The sequence below is a fragment of the Mustela lutreola genome, chromosome 1 (genome assembly GCF_030435805.1).
Source record: "Mustela lutreola isolate mMusLut2 chromosome 1, mMusLut2.pri, whole genome shotgun sequence".
NCBI classification, from domain to species: domain Eukaryota; kingdom Metazoa; phylum Chordata; class Mammalia; order Carnivora; family Mustelidae; genus Mustela; species Mustela lutreola.
In genome coordinates this window covers 196243279-196264819 of record NC_081290.1, presented here as the reverse complement: position 1 = coordinate 196264819, position 21541 = coordinate 196243279, and the positions used below count along the sequence as shown (strand labels likewise).

The 21541-nt window shown below is 49.9% G+C and overlaps 2 long non-coding RNA genes across 2 annotated transcripts; both read right to left on the bottom strand.

The window, feature by feature from the left end:
- Positions 1-2039: 2039 nt before the first annotated feature.
- Positions 2040-4507, bottom strand: LOC131838264 (uncharacterized). Its single transcript, XR_009356539.1, has 2 exons — positions 2696-4507; positions 2040-2320 (listed from the first exon to the last, which is right to left on the bottom strand). It is a non-coding gene; the product is annotated as an uncharacterized LOC131838264 (long non-coding RNA).
- Positions 4508-11122: 6615 nt separating this feature from the next.
- Positions 11123-13798, bottom strand: LOC131838250 (uncharacterized). Its single transcript, XR_009356532.1, has 3 exons — positions 13494-13798; positions 12679-12823; positions 11123-11646 (listed from the first exon to the last, which is right to left on the bottom strand). It is a non-coding gene; the product is annotated as an uncharacterized LOC131838250 (long non-coding RNA).
- Positions 13799-21541: the final 7743 nt, after the last annotated feature.

The following is a 21541-nucleotide window of genomic DNA, read 5'->3' as shown; positions in this document are numbered from 1 at the left end:
GCTCCCAGGAAAGCCGACATCCTTAGAGGGCGGCGAGGCCCTGCAGGGTGCGGGGTCTCCGTGGCCCTCTCCCCTCACCTGCAGTGCCCCTCGCCTCTCCACACTCTCCTGGCTCCTCAGCTGTTCAACCCCCAAGCAGAGTCCCACCTCAGGACCCTCACACCTGCTACTCCCTCTGCCTGGAAGGTCTTTCCCTGCCGAGCCTCAGGCCTCCCTCACCTGCTTCCCCAGGTCCCTGCTCACATGTCCCCTCTTTGGTGACGTCTGCACCTGTGTCAGGGCAGCCAGAGAACATCACCCTGTGCCCGCCTTGTCACCACAGCCAGAGAATCCCATGATGTCACTGTCATAAACCAGGTCTCCACTCTTTGGCAGGATGGTGGATCCTACTCCGGGCAGGGAAAATGTTCGTGAATATTCTTCATTCACAAACAGCAGGTCACTCCTTCAGCAAATGTGAAGAGCTCAGGAGTTTCACACGCATCACAGCAGAACCCGGACCATCGTGATGCAGACATTCAAACACCACTAAGCGTCCCTCCTGTAGCAGCACCAAAGGCAGGTGACGCTGAGCTGGTGAACAGGGGAACCACGGCAGGATGCGCTGTGGGGGCAAGTGTCCCACAGTGACGGGTTCCTGAAGAAGTTCGTGCTGGATCCCGCAGAGGCAGGAGCAGAGTTTTTCTACTGAAGGAAAGGAAGACTAAAAGGTGTTGGCTAGAAACACTGTCATGCATCGTAACGTATTAAGGAAAACCCCAAATCTGTGCTTTCTAGAAGATGACTGAGAAAATTCTTATACAATCTCTGATCAAGAACAGAACAATAGCTCAAGGAAACGCTATCCTTTAACCAGCAAAAAACCAATGCCGAGTTTGCACAACTTTCTTCTGATGTTAAAATTCATTTACCTTCGGGGCACCTGTGTGGTGAGCTGGTTAAGCAACTGACTTGATTTTGCTCAAAACAGGAGCTCAAGGTCATGAGAGCCAGCGCTGCGGGGAGTCCCGCACCACACAGGGAATCTGCTTGTCTCTCTCTCCCTTCCCCACTACACCTCCCCTGCTCACGCTCTCTTTCTCTAAAAATAAATAAATGCATCTTTAGGAAAAATTGAGTTGTTCTCTCGCTCTCTCTCCACTCCTCCCAGCTCTCTCAAGCACACAAATAAATCTAAAATTCATTCAAATTAGTTAGATGCTTTCTGACTTGCCACACATTAAAATTCCTTTGCCATGTTTCCTTTTTCATAAACCTTCTACAACTCTCTCTGTTACTTTCAGATTTTGTCCGGTGTTTTTTCTCTTCCCTGCTTTGACATAATCAGTCTCTCTTAGGACAAAATTCCTTTCTATTCCCAAAACAAAGAATGCCGTTCCATTCTTTATACCCTCTGTTACTGAAAACAGACATCCTACTTTTCTTGCATTAGGGGAGGTATCCCTTATTTCTTCTGGTTGTTTTAATTACATACATTAGAACTTTTCATCTTTAGGAACCTTCCTCTTTGGGGCGCCTGCGTGCCTCAGTGGGTTAAAGCCTCTGCCTTTGGCTCAGGTCATGGTCCCTGGGTCCTGGGATCAAGCCACGCATCCGGCTCTGTGCTCACTAGGGAACCTGCTTCCCTTCCTGTCTCTCTCTCTGCCTGCCTCTCTGCCTGTGATCTCTGTCTGTCAAATAAATAAATAAAATCTCTTAAAAAAAAAAATAGAAACCTTCATTTTTTGTGAAAATAAAGGAGTCCATAAGCATGAACAGTCTTTTACACCTGCATTCTGGGGCTTGGCAAATTTATAAATATTATGAATATGTTTTATGATTTCTGAAGACCTACTTTCTTCAGGCAAGTTTTATTTCAGGGTTTGTAACATGTTTACTAATAGACCCAGGTCTATTAGTAGCCGTCCCTGTAGAGACAAGCCCACGTTTGGCAGCTAAGGTTTCAGCCTTTCATCTCACTGGCATTGACCTAGACAGTTAATGATTATCATTTCCTTTAACTTTGGTCATCTAGACAGAAGAAATTGAAAAAGTTTACGTAAAGATGTTTATGCTATTTTTATTTTATCTATTCCGTTGCCTTGTTCTCAATGATATTCACACCCTTCACAACTTCACGAGACGTTGGGCACAGTCGCCATCATCCCAAGCTATTTTTCTCGCTGACAGACCTTGTGGGAGAGAGCATGAGCCGGTCTGAGAAGGCAGAGTGCAAGTGGGATTTCCGCACGATACTTAAAGCTGCTCCGTCTGAAGCCGGGCCTGATTTGATGAAACCAAGCTGAAAGCAGCTTTCCTTTGCCGAAGATGACCCCAGAGACTGTGAACCAGAAAAGTAGTGGTGTTGGTTCCCAGGATCGTTCTGGGGACTTCTATAAAGACTTCATTTATGTCGATGAACAGAGTCCTGAATTTGGGGCATCCCACCTGGAGGTAGAAAGTAGCACCCGCCTCCCGCGCATGCGTACACACGATGCAGACGGATGCAACAGGGACTTTCCGACTCCCTGCACTTGGGATTTCCCGGGGCCCCACGTTCCAAATGTGGTTGCCCCTGCTGATCTGATCACCTCCCTGAAGTCTGTCCTTTGATACGGACATCTCAGAGCCCCAGGCCACAAGGCAAGTTCAAGCCCTTGGGGGTAAACAGCAGAGGTCTGGGGTGGGGAAAAAGGACTGGGAGAAGTCAGCTGACCTCCAGAGCCGCATTCTAGCATCCCAGAGATGTGTGAGGTGGGGTCGGGACTCCCAGTTCCTCGAGGAACTGGATTGTGGCTTCAATGCTGTCCTGGGCGGACCCAGCCTCCAGCTGCTTTATCTTCCTCAGTCAATACCTTGCGGAAGGTGGAGGAGCCCTTTCTGTCCCTCTGGGGACCAAGTGCCATATCAGCTGAGGGGAGGGGAGCTTTGTTGTTGTTGTTCTATCAGGTTCTGCAAACTGGCCAGTTTCACCCCCAGAACTAGTCTGTGGTTTCCGAGAGGGAAAACCAGCCACAGTCACCGGTCACCTTGAACATCCCGGGTCTGGACTTTCTCACGGGTGTTCTGCAAGGAATCTCTCCATGAAGCTAGTCTGGATTTTGAGGCCTTCTGGAAGCTTCTGTATGCCGATTCATCTAGCGTCCTGTTTGTTTGATTTTGCAACCGTTGCTTCTAAGTGCACTTCTTATCCTTCCTTACAGAAGGGAAGTTTCTCGTAAGGGCCGTTGTGGTGACCCTGAAGGCTGTCAGCGGTTTAGCAGGACGGCGCTTTTGCACACACGCTGTCCCCGTCACTTCTGTCTGGTCATATCTGGACCCAAATGGGTGCCGAGCACCATATTCTGGGGCTCCCAGCCTGATGAGTACCAAAACATGCTTTCAGGACACAATAACATTTTTTCATTGGGGTCGGTATTTCTACCTCCAGTACCAGAGGTTTTAGACATAAATTAAGCAGCAGTGGCCCAAGGAGGCGCCTATGAATGTTTACAGTCGAATTATCCTTTTAGCTAATCCTCTGGGTTCCATACACCCGAACTCATCCGCTAAAAGGGATGTGCCCTGGGGTGACTGTGTGGTGATTCCCAGGGTCCCTCCTCACAAGGAAGTCTTCTTGAGGTGGGGACAGTGGACCTAGGCCCCATCTTACTGGTTCCATGACCTGTTGCCCTGAACTCAAGCATTCTTGGGTGTGGTGGCAAGGGCCCTGACAGCTCTCAGTGCTCAACCAGGCTCACCAATTCTGGGGGGTTTTGGCCTCCAAGAGCCAGATTAGCGGGAGCCTTCATCTACACAGGAGGGGACACACAAGACAGGTGCAGCTGTATGTATGGGCAGTAACCGAGAAGGTGACTGTGTCCTGGCTGAGGGAGACCGCAGGGCACCACCCCCTGTTCCCATGGACCCTAGACCTAGGAAGGGACCAAACAGAAGGACCCCATCCCCCACAGTCTGGGAACCGCACACTGCCCCTGACTGTTCCCCGTTGGTATTGGGAGTGGATAAGGCCTGGGGTTTCCATTCAAAAACCGAGCAGTGGTGGTCAGAAAGGCTGGGACTCGTCGCTGCGCAGAGCCTTCTGCCAGCTCAGGTGGGCTCCAGGCACCGCAGATACTGAAAATGTATGTGAAAATAATGTGATCATTAGCTTCCTGTTATAAGCAATCAGGCTTGCATTCCTAGATAATCAAAGATATCAAGTTGCTGGGGTGCCTGGGGGACTCAGTCAGCGGAACGTGTCTGTATCTCGTGGTTGTGAGTTCGAGCCCCACATTGGATGGAGAGAACACTAAAGCTTTACCCAAAAAATCATTTCCTAAGGACCCATCTCCCCTGGACACAATAAAATACGTTTCTTTCAGCCTTTGGAACCCTCTCCTCCTGGGCAGTTATCCCTGCCGCTGGTCACGAAGTGCCCTGCCTGAGGTCCATGAGCCTCTAAGCTAAGCTCTGGCTTCTTCCTGCTCTGAGGGGACGGCTTCCCTGCTTGAGATTAAGCATTAAGTTCTGCAAAACGATAGTTCTCATTTCTGCTCTCACCATTGTTACTTCTCTATGTTCCACTGAACTTGGCAATCAAGAGAAGCAAATGAACAATTCTCACTTAATCCCAGATCCCCCCTGTGACCAGCCTCCCATAATCAGGGCAGGACAGCTAGTGTGTGGCGCCCCCTTGTGACGTCTGGGAACATTCCCGGGTCAGGAGAGGCTCTGAGGTCTGGCCCCTGTTGTGAGGCTGCTCAGGGAATCAGGAGTTCATGTTCAGAAGTTCAAAGGATTCCAAGCTCCAGAGAGGCACGGATGGGGCTGCCTGCATGTGAGTTCAGAGCCTGAGCGTCAGCAGCCGGCGGCCTGACAGGTTCAAGCAAACTGGGGTCAGACCTGGGCCTGGGCTCGGCTTGCGGTGGGAGCAGTGGACCTGCCCACTGTACCCTGTCACCTCAGATTTGCAGAAAGCCTCTACAGAGTAGGGGTTCCAAGACTGGCTTCTGAATTCCCCAGACAAAGCTTTTTGAGGAATCCTAGGCATTGGCAGAAACATGTACTGTAGATCATTAATTGAAAATAATCATGTAACAGAGACAAACCGAATCATCGCATACACAGACTTCGAAATGACTTGGCGTTGTCTTTAGGCTGACTGATGTGTCTGCCAATGACGGAGAAGAAAAACAATTTCAATGCTTTCCATTTCTAAAAGCCACGGTGCTCCTGGGAGCCTCCGTGGGTGAAGCCTCTGCTTTTGTCTTGGGTCTTGATCTCAGGGTCCTGATCCCACCGTGGAACCCAGTCCTGGGACAGGCTCCCATCTGAGTGAGGAGTCTGCTCCCTCTCTCTCTCTCTCTCTTCCTCTGCTCCTGCTTTCTCTCTTTTCAAATAAATAAATAAAGCCTTTACAAAATAAAAGCTGAGACCTTTGCTTTTGTAGAGAGATGGCTGAACCAGTATATCTGGGAAGTAGGACCAGGCCCAAGATAGGGTTGGGGAAGAAAATTGTTCCTCCTAGTGATATGGGGAATACTCTGACCAGGGCTGTGCTTACTTGGACTCAAGAGCAAGAGAGGGGAGGGGGCTGGGAGAGAAGTGTGGAGGCCTGTCGGGCACTGTGGTGTGTAAAACCCCTCTGAGAAGCCCTAGACTCCCCAAATCTCCGTGGGCACAAATACCCTTTGTTACTTTGAAGGTAACAGGGTGAAACTCAGCAATGGGGCTACTTTCCCTGTGGGGTGGCATCAGCCCAGGCAAAGGGAAGGGCTAGAAGGTGAAATGGGGGAAGGTCATGAGACCAGGGAGAGGCAGCCCTTGGAAGCCACAGTGACCATGAGACAGCGTCAGGGGCGTCATGACCTCACAGACATGGATGCAGAATTTCCGGATAAACTGGGGCCTTTCCTGCTTCCCAGGGACCCTGGGCTTCCACCAGGCAGCAGCTGCTGCATGATGGTGCTCCCACCACCAGGGGTGTCCTTGGCAGGAGAGAACCAGGGGCTGAGAGGAAGATTTGAGGTGGCTGCACCTCTCTAGAGAGACTGGGCAGAACTTGGAGGGCTCTGAGGGAGAGAGGGGAAGGAGGCCGGGTGAGTCTCCCAGGCCATCTGAGTGAGCTGTGCCTCCTGGGTCATGAGCTGTCCTCTGCCCCCCAGGAAGGAGGAGGAGCCCCTGCTTCCTGATGGGGCCAGACGCCCACCCGGCGCCACCAGAGGAGGACACGGGGCCAGGCTGGACATGTGCCCCGCCACAGAGGCTGCACGCAGGGGCCCGCCCTGCTCACGACGTGTGATCGCGAAAGAGGTCAGACTCCTCCAGCTGCCCCAGCTGAATCCTCCGAGTCCCTGAGTTCACGTGTGAGGTTGGACAGGGGCCAGGGAGAAGGTCTCTTGCAACCGTCAGGACAGAGTAGAACAGCGTCCCCACAGCTGAAGCCAGAGGAGCCTGGGATGCCGGCCACAGGGGACACACACATGGGCACCTCGGGACAGCTCATAAGTGAGGCCCCAGGACAGGCCTCTGGACCGGCTCTCCAGCTGTCCCAGGTGGGTGTCCATCAGCCACAACCAGGACAGGGGTGGCCACAGGGCCATTTTCTGTGTGGTCCCCACTATCCCTGTTTGGGTTGTTGTTGTTTTGTGTTGAGGAAACAGAAGTCATTTGGAAGGATTTTCCCTCCACTGCTATTTACTTGTTTATGTGTTAGTTTGTTTGGTGTTGCTAAGCTCAATTCTTGGAATCAAGGGCTCCTTGCTTTGGTAAAGCTGTTCCCCTTACCATCATTTCTTGGGAACCTGGACTGGCACAGGTGTCCTCGAGTTCCCTGGAACCCAGGCTGTGTTGCGGACCCCATGTTGGCACCTCCAAGTATTTAGTACAAGGGATAGCTCAGCTTGTTTCCATCGTTTTGCTAAAATGAATTAATAAATAAAGTGGGATCATGAGGTCATAGGTGTCTCCCTTCTTAGCCCCTGCCTCCAGAACCTTCTAAACCTGCCATCATGTGATTCCTTGCTATTTCAGTATTCTGTGAAATACCATGGTTTCATTTTCTCAGAAACTATAAAACCACAACTGCAGTAAACACGGAAGGCCACGACCTTTCTTTCACAGCAGAAATGAGGCCGGAGGGGCGCCTGGGCGGCTCAGTGGGTTGAGCCTCTGCCTTCAGCTCAGGTCATGATCCCAGGGTCCTGGGATCCAGCCCTGCAACAGCCTCTCTGCTCAGCAGGGAGCCTGCTTCCTCCTCTCTCTCTCTGCCTGCCTCTCTGCCTACTTGTGATTTCTGTCAAATAAATAAATAAAATCTTTAAAAAAAAAAAAAAAAGAAAGAAAGAAATAAGGCTGGAATCATTCATATTAAGTCTTTAGAGGAAATAAACATGTGAGAAATTAGCCCCATGCCCAGGCACTTCCTTTTACCCCTGCTGGAGGGGATGCAGTTTGAGCACAGCTGTCTCTGGGGACTAGGGAGCAGAGAGACTCCATCTTGCAGGGCCCACAGGGGCCGAGGTCCCTGCAAAGGGAGAACAGATGTGGCCACGATGGTGGTGGAGTTGGGGGCCTGGATCTGAGCAGGAGCATCTGCAACCAGTGTCCAGACAGTCACAGGGGACACGCTGGCCCTCACCTGGTGGGGAATATCTTCAAAGGCCCATCTGCTGTACAGGTTGGGGGAAGTGGTCAATGACAGCATGATTCAACCACTAGCACTTGCTGAGGCTGAGGACATGGGGGTGGATCTCATTGCTTTTTGCCCAGAAGAACTCTTTAATCAACTCATGTCCTTTCTTTTTTAAAAACTGTGACCCAGGGGCACATGGGTGGCATAGTCAGTTAAAGGTCTGACTCTTGGTTTTCGGCTCTGATCGTGATCTCAAGGTCGTGGGATCAAGTCCTGTGTTGGGCTCCAAGCTCAAAGCAGGGCTACTTGGGACTGTCTCTTCCTCTCCCTCTGCCCCACCCGCACCTCAAATAAATATTTAAAAAAAAAATTTTAAGGTTTTATTTATTTGTCAGAGTGAGCACAGGCAGACAGAGTGGCAGGCAGAGGCAAACAGAGAAGCAGGCTCCCGCTGAGCAAGGAGCCCGATGTAGGACTCGATCCTAGGACGCTGGGATCATGACCCGAGCTGAAGGTAGCAGCTTAACCAACTGAGACACCCAGGCGTCCCAATATTTAAATCTTAAAACACACATGCAAACACACACACACACACACACACACACACACACAATATCATGGGACCCAGACCATCCTTGGGAAAGACAATATTGGATGTTTCCAGCTGGGTACTGGGGATGCAGCTGGAGGCAGGGTGCGGCACAGTCTTTAAGGGCTCTAGAGGGCCAGGCTGGGGGCATGGGAACAGATGAAGTCTGAGTTCTAACTAAACTAAGCAGTGTGACTCAGAACAGCACTGGGTGTTTTGAAAGCACAAGTCCTCCCTGGCAAAGCAGACACAAAAGCCTTTCCTAGTCCACGAACCGTGGGAAAGGGTCCAGCTGAACATGTGTGTACAGAGCCTTTGACAACCACAGGGAGCTGTTCAAATCTGACGACCTCTTCTCTGTCTCAGTTTCGGCCGGGGAGAAGACTTTTAGGGCTGCTCTGTGCTTTTTTTTTTTTTTTTCCTTTTAAAGATTTTATTTATTTGACAGAGAGAGATCACAAGTAGGCAGAGAAACAGGCAGAGAGAGACAGGCTAGCCGCTGAGCAGAGAGCCTGATGTGAGGCTCTATCCCAGGACCCTGAGACCAGGAACTGAGCTGAAGGCAGAGGCTTAACCCACTGAGCCACCCAGGCGCCCCCGCTCTGTGCTTTGAGACCCGCGCCCCTGAGTGTCAGGGAGATGGTTTTCAATGGGTGGGAAGACAGCTAGGGGCAAGGGCGCGGGGTCTGAAGGTGGTGGGGGCCACACGCGCAGCTCCTCCCCCCCACACACCCCGCCCTGCTGGGACAGCACAGTCTTTCCCCTGCCTCACTGGGGAGCAGGGAAACAGGCCTCCCCTGAGCAGGTACAGCTCCCAAATTCATGCCACCCTTTCTTTCCCTCCGCCTGTCCTCCTCTCCTGCGACTGATATGAGTGAAACCCTGGGCTCACTTTTCTCCCTCCTTCCCCCATCTTTCTCTGTCTGGATTACCTCTCCGCCTCCCTCCATCCCTCCAGGTAGGAGAGGATTAGGCTCTCCTCTGCAGCAGAGTCTCTGGTTGGGGTGGACATCTTGTATTCCACAAGGTGCAACACCCTCCATCCTTCTCAGTCTTCTCTGTCTCTCTCAGGAGCAGGACATTTCTGCTCAGACCCCTCCCAGATCAGCAGGAGTTCCAGGACTAGAAACAGAGAGACCCCGACCACAAGGACCATCCCCCAACCTCTGCCCTCTGAGCTGTCCACATCTGGGAGGAATAGGGTAGAGGAGGAGATAAGGCAAAGGTGAGCTTCCTGCTGCCTCCACGAGCAGGTGCCCACAATGGCCGCATCACTGTGGACCTGTGTTTCCATCCCTGAGCGCTTTCTTCCCGGCCTCTCCTCCTCTGAGTTGCAGTTGGCTCAACCTCCCACGGAGTGGGGGCTTCTGGAAACAGCTGGTGTGCATGGTATCTCCTTTGGCAGAGAGTCTGGGAAGACACCCCCAAACCCAAGAACCTGCACTACAAGGGAGTCCAGTCTTAGCACGTCTTAGCATGTCCCTGAGTGTAGGGGGAGGTCACGAGAAAAGTTCCTACCCCCTCCCCGTATTCCCACGGACCCATCACACAGCCTTGCTTAGCAGAAAATACAGAACCAAGGCTAGCACGGCACACTGGGGGGGCCTTACTCATCCTACATTCAGTGGAGATAGCACAAAGACCTAAAAAACCAGAAGGAGGCTCAAACTTGTCTGAGTTGAATGTAAATTTACTTACACATGTTTGGGAGGGCTCTCTGGAAGCTTCCTCGGGGCAGGAAGTGAAGGTGAGGTAGGTATGGATTTGTGGGTACTATAGCCTGGTGTCCAAGAAATACCTCATGGCTCCTTCTCTTGAAGTCATCCATAATATATCACCCACCATCACCGACCTGGATGCTAGTCACTCCATCTGTGTTTTGGGGGCTTCTCCCTCCTCTCATGTCTGTGGGGAGCAGTGACTAACGAAGGTCGTGAGCGTTCACCTGAACTTAGAGCAGAAATATCTGTCTTTGTTGGAGCTCCTGGCCCCTGTTTTGGTTTCGTGCCTGGGGCCTCCCTGGTTCCCGCCGAGTCTGAAACCCATGCAGATGACAGGCCACCTCTTTGAGGGGACCGTGTCCCTGTGAGGTCACCCGCTCCTTCAGGGGCTGACCAAATCAGGGTGGAGAGGATTGATCCCATTCTCCCTCAGCGCCCAAGGCACTCCCTCCTCTCCCCAGTATCCAGGTCATGCTGCCAAGGGCTTCAGGCCTCCAGATAGACCAGCAAGTGGGGGAGGCTGTTCTCAAACAACTTGTTTGTTGCCAAAAACATCCTCCCTGCTGGCATGCATCAAATGGACTAGAAACTTCTGGAAGAAAGTGGGCTCGCTTCAGAAGGGAAGAAGGGAAGACAAAAAGAGTTGAGTAGGCCAGCTAGGAGTCCTGCCACAAAATGGTTTGTGTCCTTAGGTTGAATGTTGTACAAAGGAAAAGAGGTTGTAGGGAAGCCTTCTAAAGTAACAGCAATGAGTTGGCAAAATCCTCCACTTTTCTCCCATCTTCTGTTTGGATCAGAGGGGCTGGGCAGAGCCCCTGGGTGGTAAGGAGACCCCTGGCCTGGTGGGAACTCCTGGGACCAGGGCTGGGTGGCCTTTGGAACACTCTCAAAGTCTGTGTGGGGACTGGAGGAAAAGCTTACTGTCTTCGAGCATCATTTGGCCTCTCTAGGTTATATCCGACCCTGTGAGCCTGGGGAAAGGGTCTTCCCCGGTGCAGCTGCCCCCACCTCAGCCCCTGCACCACTTCCTGCCACCCCCACACACATGTCATGGAGCCGCTCTTCTCATTCTTTAAGAACTCCCCATTCATTTTGCTAATCATAAATACTTTACATTACAGAGCCCCTTCACTCCAATACACTGTTACAGAGGAAAAAAATTTTCTATACTCTTCGAGATTCTTACAGGTGTTCTAAGAACAAATTGACGGAGACAGATTATCAGGGGAAAAATCAAATCAGATTTAATGATGTGCACATGAGGAATTCACAATAAACATGAGATTCCAAGGACAGTTAGGCAAAAGGATGTATTTATGTTATCCTGAACTAAGGAGAAGGGGTAGGGATCTGGGACTTCAAAGGGAAGGAAAGCAATTCAAGGATGGAGAAGGGTTAAGGGAGTGATGGAGGCACAAAGAGAGAAGGGAGGACACAGGAATCTGAGGAAATGCATCAAGGGCGATGGGAAGCAGAAAGCCTTGGTCTACCAGGTGAAGCTGTGGAGAAGTCAACACCCAGAGCTGAGAAGGAGTGGGCTTCAGGACTTCAACAGTGCTGGGACAAGGTGGTCCCATTCTCTGAGGTGACAAGAGCACAGAAAAGGGCTAAATGAATAACTGAGCAGGACAAAGAAGGGTCATTTACAGTATCACCGTGGGATTCAAAACCAATTTAAGCCCTGGGTCTCAAGAAAGGCGAGAGGTGCCCATGGTGTTGGTATCCATACGGGGAAATGTCACCTGGAGAGGAAGACAAAAAAAGAGGATCTTTGATTCACGGCCTCCAAGATCAAGTGTTTCCTACATTCGAGGTAAACAACACATTTTTGTTGAAAGAATGAGTGATTCAGTCAGTGGGAAAAAACACCCCATGGTCCTGAGGAGTCAGGTTGCCAGGTAAGAAGGGACAGCAGCCACGCTGCACTGACAGAGGGGGCCCCTAGTGGGCCATCTTCCCCCAACCCCTCACCTTGAATTTTCACAGCCAGTCCCCCCCACCCCAAGTCTGCATGGAGACTCCCCAAAAACCCAGGGACCCCTCAGCAAGCCCTTTTTCTCCTGAGAACTCTGTCGGTCCAGTCAAGGGCCAATGGCAGTCCAGCACCCGATCCAGGACACTTGTGCAGTTTTTTCTTTTCCCAACGGATTTCACAGACCTTTAGTCACTATCATATGTGAGCTTAGACGATACTGAAATATTGCCACACTGATTTCAGCCTCAGCTCCAGCAATGCAAACACTAATTTTGCAAACAGTGCCAGAACCCGCATCTGGGATAGCTTTCCCAGTGCTTAAGGATGGAGTATGCAAGGAAGAGCCAAGCCCTGTAAGGAAACTCCCGATTGTTAAGTCCAGGAAGCTGGTTATAGAGCTATGGTGAAAATTACTTTAAAACACCACCCTCGGGCACCTGGGTGGCTCAGTGGGTTAAAGCCTCTGCCTTCGGCTCTGGTCATGATCCCAGGATTCTGGGATTGATCCCCTCGTCGGGCTTGCTGCTCGACGGAGAGCCTGTTTCCTCTTCTCTCTCTGCCTGTCTCTCTGCTTACTTGTGATCTCTGTCTGTCAAATAAGTAAATAAAATCTTAAAAAAAAAAAAAAAAAGAAAGAAAGAAAGAAACCCTCAGGGAAACCATGACGCATTCTGGCCATGACCCCTTTTGAAATTTTTCCAGAAAAGACCCTCCCTGAATTCTCTGCTTTTGGCCTCAGGGACCTGAGAGCTACCCCCTCAAGATCAGGTAACGGTCACCCACCTCAAAACACACCTACCTTCATGATCTCTGCCTCAGAGCATTCCCCTGCCTCTCCACAGCCGGGATGGTCCTTTGCCCTTCATGGAAAACCTCACCTTCATTGTTACCCATTCCGGTGTTGAAAGACATGTGGGCATTGAATCTCACAGCCTGGAAATGTGCTAGAATTGGATAGTGAAAACAGGCATAATGAGGCTCTCCACACCCTGCCTTCCCACAGGTCAGGAGGGTGCATACCCTCTGGGCCATTGGCAGCCCGGAAAATGGCAGGCCTGATGAGGTGGACGGGAACAGGATTTCTGGGGGCTTGGCTCATTCCTGGGAGCGCTGAGAGGAACCCCCTCTCTTCCCAGGGACGTACTGTACTGCCCAGCGAAGGTCAGGTCCTACCCTGGAGTTCCAACAGCCCCACTCATATGGCCCCAGGGCCATCTTCCCAATCCTTCCCAAGAAGCAGCCCACATTGCCTTCACCACCCATAAAACTTCCTTTGCTCCTTTTCAACTCAAATTTAGAGCTCTGGGCAAGAAGGCCCAAGGAGCGGGGAGCGGGGGTGGGGGCGGGGGGGGGTGGGAGAGGGGGTTGGGGGGTGGTCAGGAATTCTAAATGAGGTGGGAAGAAGGTGAAATCAAATTGGGAAGGGGGGAGGAAGGAGAGAGGGAAGAGCAGGGACAAAAGTGGAGGAGGCAAAGGAGAGGGCAGGCAGAGAGGGAGGAAACACAGCGGGTGAGGGAGAGAAGGCTGTGATCACCTCCGTGCTTAAGGTTAGACCCTTGTGCCTGGCTCTCCACCTCGCGGCCCCTCCCCGTGGCCCACCATTTCCCAGCTCACCTAAATTCCGTTCCCCAGATCTGTGGTGATGCTCATACTGATATCCGACCCGGCCTCTTGCTTGCCAGCAGCCGTACAGGACCAGCATCAGCAGTGGGGGCAGCAGCATCAGCAGCGTTGGGGCGAAAGGTCCCATTTTGCATGCAGGATCAGGGAGCAGAAGAACGCAGGGCAGAGCCACAGGTCTGACTGAGGACGGGGCGCTAGAACAGCAGCTGGGAGGAGCGCCAGTGGGAGCCGGGGCAGAAGGCTGCACTTCTTCCCCTACAGCGTGCCGGGAAGGGAGCCCGAGTTGTCTGCCGCCCGCCCCCGCAGAGGCGGGGCACACACCACGTGATTTCTCCTAGCCCAGTCTCCAGAGCGTGCTGGGAAATCCGGTGATTTCTCAGAAACGGATGGTTAAAAACAAGCATAAAGCCACACCCCCATTTCTTTTTAAAAAGATTTTATTTATTTATTTGACAGAAACCACAAGTAGGCAGAGAGGCAGGCAGAGAGAGAGGAGGAAGCAGGCTCCCTACAGAGCAGAGAGCCTGATGGGGGCTCAATCCCAGGACCCTGAGATGATGACCTGAGCTGAAGGCAGAGGCTTTAACCCACTGAGCCACCCAGGCGCCCCTCACACCCCCTTTTGATTAAAAGGCAAGTCTAAGGACAGGCGAGCCACAGGAATTTCCCCAGGAATTTCCCCGCTGCAAGCCCGCAGCACTCACTTCCGCAACCCCACCCCGCAGGCAGCCCACCGCCTGGAAGCCGCACCCGGGGCTCCACCTTAGCGGGGGACATTCTCTGCGGGTTCCTGCCACCACCATAAACACCCCTGTTTGCTGTAGAGCCGCTATCTGCCTCTGGCTCTCTCTCATTTCTCAGTCCCTTGTCCCGGGGGTTAACATAACAGGTTTATCTTCCAGGCAGGCTGAAGACTAGAGATTTGGGTTTGTGTATATGCTGAGGAATGTAATTTAAAAACACTGAACTGGAGGGACCCCCGGCTGGCTGCGGCGGAGGGGAGTGGGGAGAGCGGTGGGTGGGAGGTGGAGTAAGCAACGCTTGACCTTGGGAGTTGTGAGTTCAAGCCCATGTTAGGTATAGCGATTACTCAAATAAAAATTTTTAAAAAGCAAAACAAAACTTTGATCTGGAAAAAAGAAAAGTTTTGTAGCTTGGGCTTCAGGCTCCTCTGTGCCCCCCTCCCAGGCACACCCCAGAATTTGGGGCCACCCTTACCCTAATGCAGACCTCAAGAATGAATGGATCTGCTCCCCCTCCTGCATTAACCTTCTCTCCCAGCTTAAGAACAGGAAACCCACTGAAACGGAGAGATTACTCCATAGGCGAATATATTCCCCAGCCCACCTCTGAAGTCTGAAGACGCTGAGGCAACTACGTCCTCCCAAAATAGCAAATGACATTGACAGAGAACTTGCTATGTGCCAGACCTACATTGAATACTGGAACAATACTGTTGACAGAGCAGAAGGCAAGCTGAGGACAGAGCACAGGCTGACAGCACAGGTGGGATCTGTGTCTCACCTTCCTCAGGTTATCTCTGCTGCCGTAAAGACAAGGGGAGGAAAGACAAATGGTTAACGTACAGAGATTACAGTCCTGCAGGACAGGAGTCTCCCTCAGTTTACAAATGTCTTAGTGATTCACAGGAAAAAAGCATTCTTATCAACCATCTAACTTCCAGAAGGAAACTCCCAAGGCTCTTAAGGTTAATGCTTTGCTAGAGGGAAAAACAACCTTAACTTGACAGTGGCAAGGCCTCTCATATCTTGTAGGATAGGAAAAAAGTTCATTTGAAAACCTCCCTTTTGGGGCGCCTGGGTGGCTCAGTGGGTTAAGCCTATGCCTTCGGCTCAGGTCATGGTCCCAGAGTCCTGGGATAGAGCCCTGCATCCAGCTCTCTGCTCAGCGGGGGGCCTGCTTCCCCCTCCTCCACCTCTGCCTGCCTGTGATCGATCTCTCTCTCTCTGTCAAATAAATAAATAAATCTTTAAAAAAAAGAAAGAAAGAAAAAGAAAAAGAAAACCTCCCTTTTCCCTTATCTCCCCCAACCACACAGTATATCATCAGCCACCCCTCACAGCCCTGGGGCAGCAGCTCTTAGTGCTCATGGGTCCCATTTCTGTGCTTTAATAAAACCACCATTTTGCACCAAAGACGTCTCGAGAATTCTTTCTTGGCCATTGGCTTCGGACTCCGCCCCACCAAATTTCACCTATTAAAAACCACATCATGGGGTGCCTGGGTGGCTCAGTGGGTTAAGCCTCTGTCTTCCGCTCGGGTCATGATCTCAGGGTCCTAAGATAGAGCCCCACATGGGGTTTTCTGCTCGGTGGGAAGCCTGGTTCCCTCTCCCTATCTCTGCCTGCCTCTGTGCCTACTTGTGATCTCTGTCTGTCAGATAAATAAATAAAATCTTTTTAAAAAATAAAATAAAACCCACATCATTTAGCATCCAATGTGGGGCTTTGAATCTTTATATCTGGGCTTTGGTTAAAACTTGGTGAGTACTTTCCTTCTCATCCTTTGCTCTCATTTCAGGAGCTTGTCAGGGAGTGCGGTCTTCCTGGAACACTTTTTTGCCTGCTGCTCAGGCTGCAATCCTCTGGCCCATGGCTACTCTACCGGAAGGAGAAGCCTGCCTTTTGGCTGGAAGTTAGTACCCTGCCCGGGGTGATAATAAGACCCAGAAACTTGATGCCGTCTCTTTACTCCTGTCCTTAGGCAAAGTCCTCTGTCATGGGCTGGGGACAGCTGCCAATCTTAAGATTCCTTTGTGTGGTTTCCTCCTCCTTGGTCTAATGTGATCCCCTTCACATCCCTGGTCTAGCTGCTTCTGGCTGCAAGACCTCAGTGTGGACCTGGCTGAAAACAGTACCCGACTGAACTTTAACCTAACCAGGGACCATTTCCCAGGGACATTGGCTATGAGGATGACATATGTTAGAATGTTGCTTAGATCATGATGGCTTTCTCTTTGTACTGCCTTCTATCAGTGTCCTCTACTAACTACTTAAGTCACAAAATTGGGTACTTTCCTCTTATAAAACATCTCTAGTATAGTCCATGGGTTTAAAAAATAGATTCTAAGTGGCCTTCACAGCAAAGCAAGCCAAAGTACATGTGGTCTTCACAGCGGGGTCTTCAGCAGGGCAAGCCAAGGCACATTGTGACCTTCACGGGGAGACTTCAGCAGGGCAGGCCAAGGGGCAGTTGGTCTTCACCTTGGGGCCTTCATGTCAAGGGAAGCCAAGGTGCACGTAGCCCTCACAGCAAGGCAAACTCAGTCCATACACGGCATCCATCACAGTCTAGAATGCGATGGGGAAGTAGGGGGAGGGCAGGTCTCTCTCCTACAGGGCCTTTGTGGCAGGCAGTGATCACAGAGATTTCGTGTGAGGGATACTTCAAGTCGCTATGACTCCAGGAACCTCCGACGTACCCTGCATGTAGGATGCCACCCGGGAGTCAGGGTGGGAGGGCTGGTTTTCTTGGTAATGGACGTTCTCTATTCAGCCCCCAAGGACTCTCCCCTGGGATGCCTTTTCTCCCACTGGAAACAATTCAGACTGCAAAATTTTAAAAAGGTACTGCATGACCTCAGTAGGATCTATCAGATCTCTTCTGCGGGAAACAGGACAAATGGATGTAGGGTACCTTCATTGCTCGTACCTGGGCCATCACTGGTCTACACCAAGAACTGAGGGCCTCTTACAGAATGTGTTTGCCCAAATGTGTCAGCTAGTAAACTCCGTCCAGACATGTCGGATGATAATTACCTAAATAGGCCTCCTGCAAATAAAGCCTGGTTGCTGGAGGAAACACTGGCCCTCCCTGGCAAAGGGGGCACTGACTTTCTCCCTCTCTCATTATTCATCCTAATAGACCCAGGTTACTTTAGTGGTATGTGGGGGCTTCGCCCTCATTCATTTCCTGGGTTAATGGCTGTCATTGGAACCAACTGTCTCTGCTTAGTCTACCTCGGGGTGGTGACTTTCAGAAACATTCCCAAGCAGCTGCTGAACTCCCTTTGTTTCAGGGAAATTCCCTGTCTCCTCCAGCCCGACAGGAACCATCTGTTTCCTTTGGTTGGTGGGGAAACATGGCGTCTGCCGCTCTGTGGAGCTGATGAGCTCTAGAACCGGAAATCCTTCTTCTGCCGTTAGGCAGCTCTTCACCTCCTCCGTCTCCCCCTCGTCCTGTTTCTGCACCACCTCGGGTGCAGCCTGCATAACTGGCCTCTAGACCATCCTCGCTGCCTCCTGCACCACGGCTCCTCCTACTCCCCACTCCATCAAGGAGCAAAGAGCAGCTGCTGGACTTACCACTGCCCACCTCAGAGTTCCCCACCAGCGTCCCAGGTCAAAACTGACAGCGGGGAACAAATTCACTTTTATTGCAAGGAGCAGTGGGTGTTGTTGTATGCAAACAATGAATCGTGGAGCATCACATCAAAAACCAATGATGTACTATATGGTGACTACCCTAACATGATAAATAAAATAAAATCCAGGTGAAACATAGTTTTGTATTGAAACTAAGTTTGTTGGTTTTAATAAAGACAAACATGTGTTTATTTTCTTTAAAGATTTTATTTATTTATTTATTTATTTATTTGAGAGAGAGAGAGAGAGAGCATGAGAGCAGGGAAGGTCAGAGGGAGAGGCAGACTCCCCACAGAGCAGGGAGCCACATGTGGGACACAATTCTGGACTCCAGGACCATGACCTTAGCTGGAGGCAGTTGCTTAACCAACTGAGCCACTGAGGCACCCTGATAAACGTTGTCTTTAAACTTATCAGCATTAAGTGTGAAACTTTTATTCTATCAAGGTTTGCTGAAAGTTGAATAAGCTCGTTGTTACGTCTGTTGCAATTTGTTAGCAAAAAGATGACTTAAATGATTGTTAATTGTCTCAAAGTTTTCGTGGGTAATTTTTAAGACAGTTTCAGTGGGATTCATAAAAGAGACTTTCAGGACAAATACAGGTATTTAATATCTTTAAGATCCCAAAACGGAAATTGGTAAGAATTTCCAGAACTAACTAAACTGAGGATGATTATAGTTTAAGACTCTTGTCTAAAACATTGCTAGTTCTCTAATATTTGCTTTTCCAGACTACGGACACTTTCTCTTAAAACATCAGTGATATACAGAAATAATAAGACAATTATTCCTCTGTGAACAAACTGAAGCCTTTAACTTTTCTCTCTACCTGAACCTTCTGAAATTCAGGAGGTCTCAGTGAGTGGTCTTTCTTCCATGGCAATTACGGTCATTAGCGTAAGTTCCATAAGAATTTGCTCTCCTTGCTAACAGGACGCCATTGGAAAGAAACATTGGTGATTTTACCAAGGCTTTGACTGGAATGTCATATTTGAGAGAGACAAGCGTAGACTAAGATATGGCCAGACAGCTTAAAGGAACTAAGGTTGACTTTATGAAACCCAGAGCCATAAAGGCCCTTGGAACTGTGGGCCTGATACCTTGCTTACAGAGTTCCCAGCAGCCTCACCAGGTGAGTAAAGAATGTCACTTCCTAGCAGGTGCAGGAACCTCAGGATACTTTGGGGACCTCGAGAAAGAAACCCACCCAATCTAACTGGTGGTTCAGGCATATCTGGCAAGCCCTTGGCTTGACTTCTGGCCTGGAAAGGCTACCAAAAGTTCAACCTAGAGGTTCCTTGTAAATAGTTCCAGCAAAGCAGATTCTGAAACAGCTGTATAGTCAAGCTCTATTCCTGCTCAGCTTATGTAAATAATTAGGCCAACTTTGTTAAAATTGGACTTGTTTTATGAATAAATTAGTCTTGATTTGGCTATCTCTGATTAAAAATGAGGGTTACTGGGGCGCCTGGGTGGCTCAGTGGGTTAAAGCCTCTGCCATCTGCTCAGGTCATGATCCCAGGGTCCTGGGATCGAGCCCCACATCAGGCTCTCTGCTCAAAAGGGTGCCTGCTTCCCCCTCTCTCTCTCTGCCTGTCTCTCTGCCTACTTGTGATTTCTGTCAAATAAATAAATAAAATCTTAAAAAAAAATGATGGTTACTATAGAGAGAAAATATTTCAATTACACATATTTGTAGTTACCAGATTTTAAGCATTGAGACTCAAGAAAACTGGAATGAGGATTTGCCCCAAAACAGCCAATAGGGTTAAATCTTTTTGAGTTACTATATGAAAACCCTTTTCTCACTATAGACCTAGCAATTGATGGAGACTCTAATGTTCTGTTAATAACTCCCTTGAAGCCTGGGTTAATTCGTAAATCTCTAAATGAATATGCAAACCATATCCTCCCTAAACCTGATCTGATAAAAAGTTACTAGCAGCCCACCCCATACAAACCCTGGAGACCCGGTTTCTTTAAAGGAGGGGAAGTCTAACACAGTAGAGGATTTAACTCCAAAATGGAAGGGTCCCTGGGGGGTCATATTATATATTCCCACTGGAGTAGAATTAAAGGGACACTCTTCATTGGCTCATATATCTAGAATAAAACCTGTAACTCCCTCACAGGAGACCAGGAAGCAAACTACCGTGCCTTGTTATTCCTGTGAACCAGTGGAAGACCTCAGTTTTCTCTTCAAAGGACAACAAAGAAAATTTCAGTGAACTACCGAAAGTCTCTTTATTGAGGTTCCTCTTTCTCATATTAACCTTATTTTGTTGTCTTTTCTGGTGTCTCCCTGCCTGCTGCTAAGACTCCTTCACTGTCATAATCTCCAGCTGACGGAGGGTTCTTTTTTTTTTTTTAAGTTTTTTTATTTATTTATGTGACAGAGAGAGAAATCGCAAGTAGATAGAAGTAGGCAGAGACGCAGGCAGAGAGAGAGGGGGATGCAGGCTCCCTGCTGAGCAGAGAGCCTGATGTGGGGCTCAATCCCAGGGCTCTGGAATTGTGACCTGAGCCAAAGGCAGAAGCCATCCAGGTGCCCCCAGAGGGTTCTTTCTACTCAAGAATGGGTATTATTGTGGTAACCTAATGAGATTTTTAGTCTGCATGCCGTATGCTAATATCCCTATGTTAGATACCTTGGATCAGCTGCCTCTGCCTTTGGTAATTCCTGTATATGAATTCCCCAACTGACCAACCAACGTTGACCCATAGGTGGGGACAGCTCTACACCCCTATTCAGCAGGAAGAAGTTCCAGAAGCTAAGACCTTCCACCCTCATCAATCTTAAAGACTTAAGAGTCCAATTGTTCAGAGGGGTATGATGTGGGAAACCAAGGCAGAAGGAAGTGGTGATAAAATTAAATGTCAAGGAGTGCCTGGGTGGCTCAGTGGGTTAAAGCCTCTGCCTTCGGCTTGGGTCATGGTCTCAGGATCCTGGGATGGAGCCCCGCATCAGGCTCTCTGCTTGGTGGGGAGCCTGCTTCCCCCTCTGTCTTTGCCTGCCTCTCTGCCTACTTGTGATCTCTCTCTCTGTCAAATAAATAAATAATAAATAAATAAATAAATAGATAAATAAATCCTTTTTTAAAAAATGTTAAATGTCCATAACCTATAGCCCATTGACAAATACTTGAGCCAGGCAGAGTCTCATGTCCCTCCAGGAAGCTCCCAGCGATCTTATCGTTAATGCCTCGGTAGAGGGAAAAACAACTTTAGTTTGACGATAGCAAGGCCTCCTGTATATTGTGTCTTCTTTAGCATGTGAAAATTCCTTTTGGAACTTCCTTTATCTTTACTTTCCCCCCACCCCAAAGTCTAGAATCACTAGCCCCTCACAACCCTGGGCAGCAGGGAGCAGCAAGGAGCTGAGGACAGCAGCAACTCTTTTCTGCCCACGGGTCCTGTCCCTGTGCTTTAATAAAACCTCCTTTTTTGCACCAAAGACATCTCAAGAATTCTTTCTTGGCCATCGACTCTGGACTCCAAAACATGACTCTGAAAACTCGTCACCACAGCTACATTAATATCTGAGGACCGGAAGACAGGATTCCCACCACCAAAGACGGCTCCTTCCCAGGTCCCCAGGCCCTGTTCTGCATCATGCACATGTATCAGCAAAAATAATTTTCTGTACTCTACTC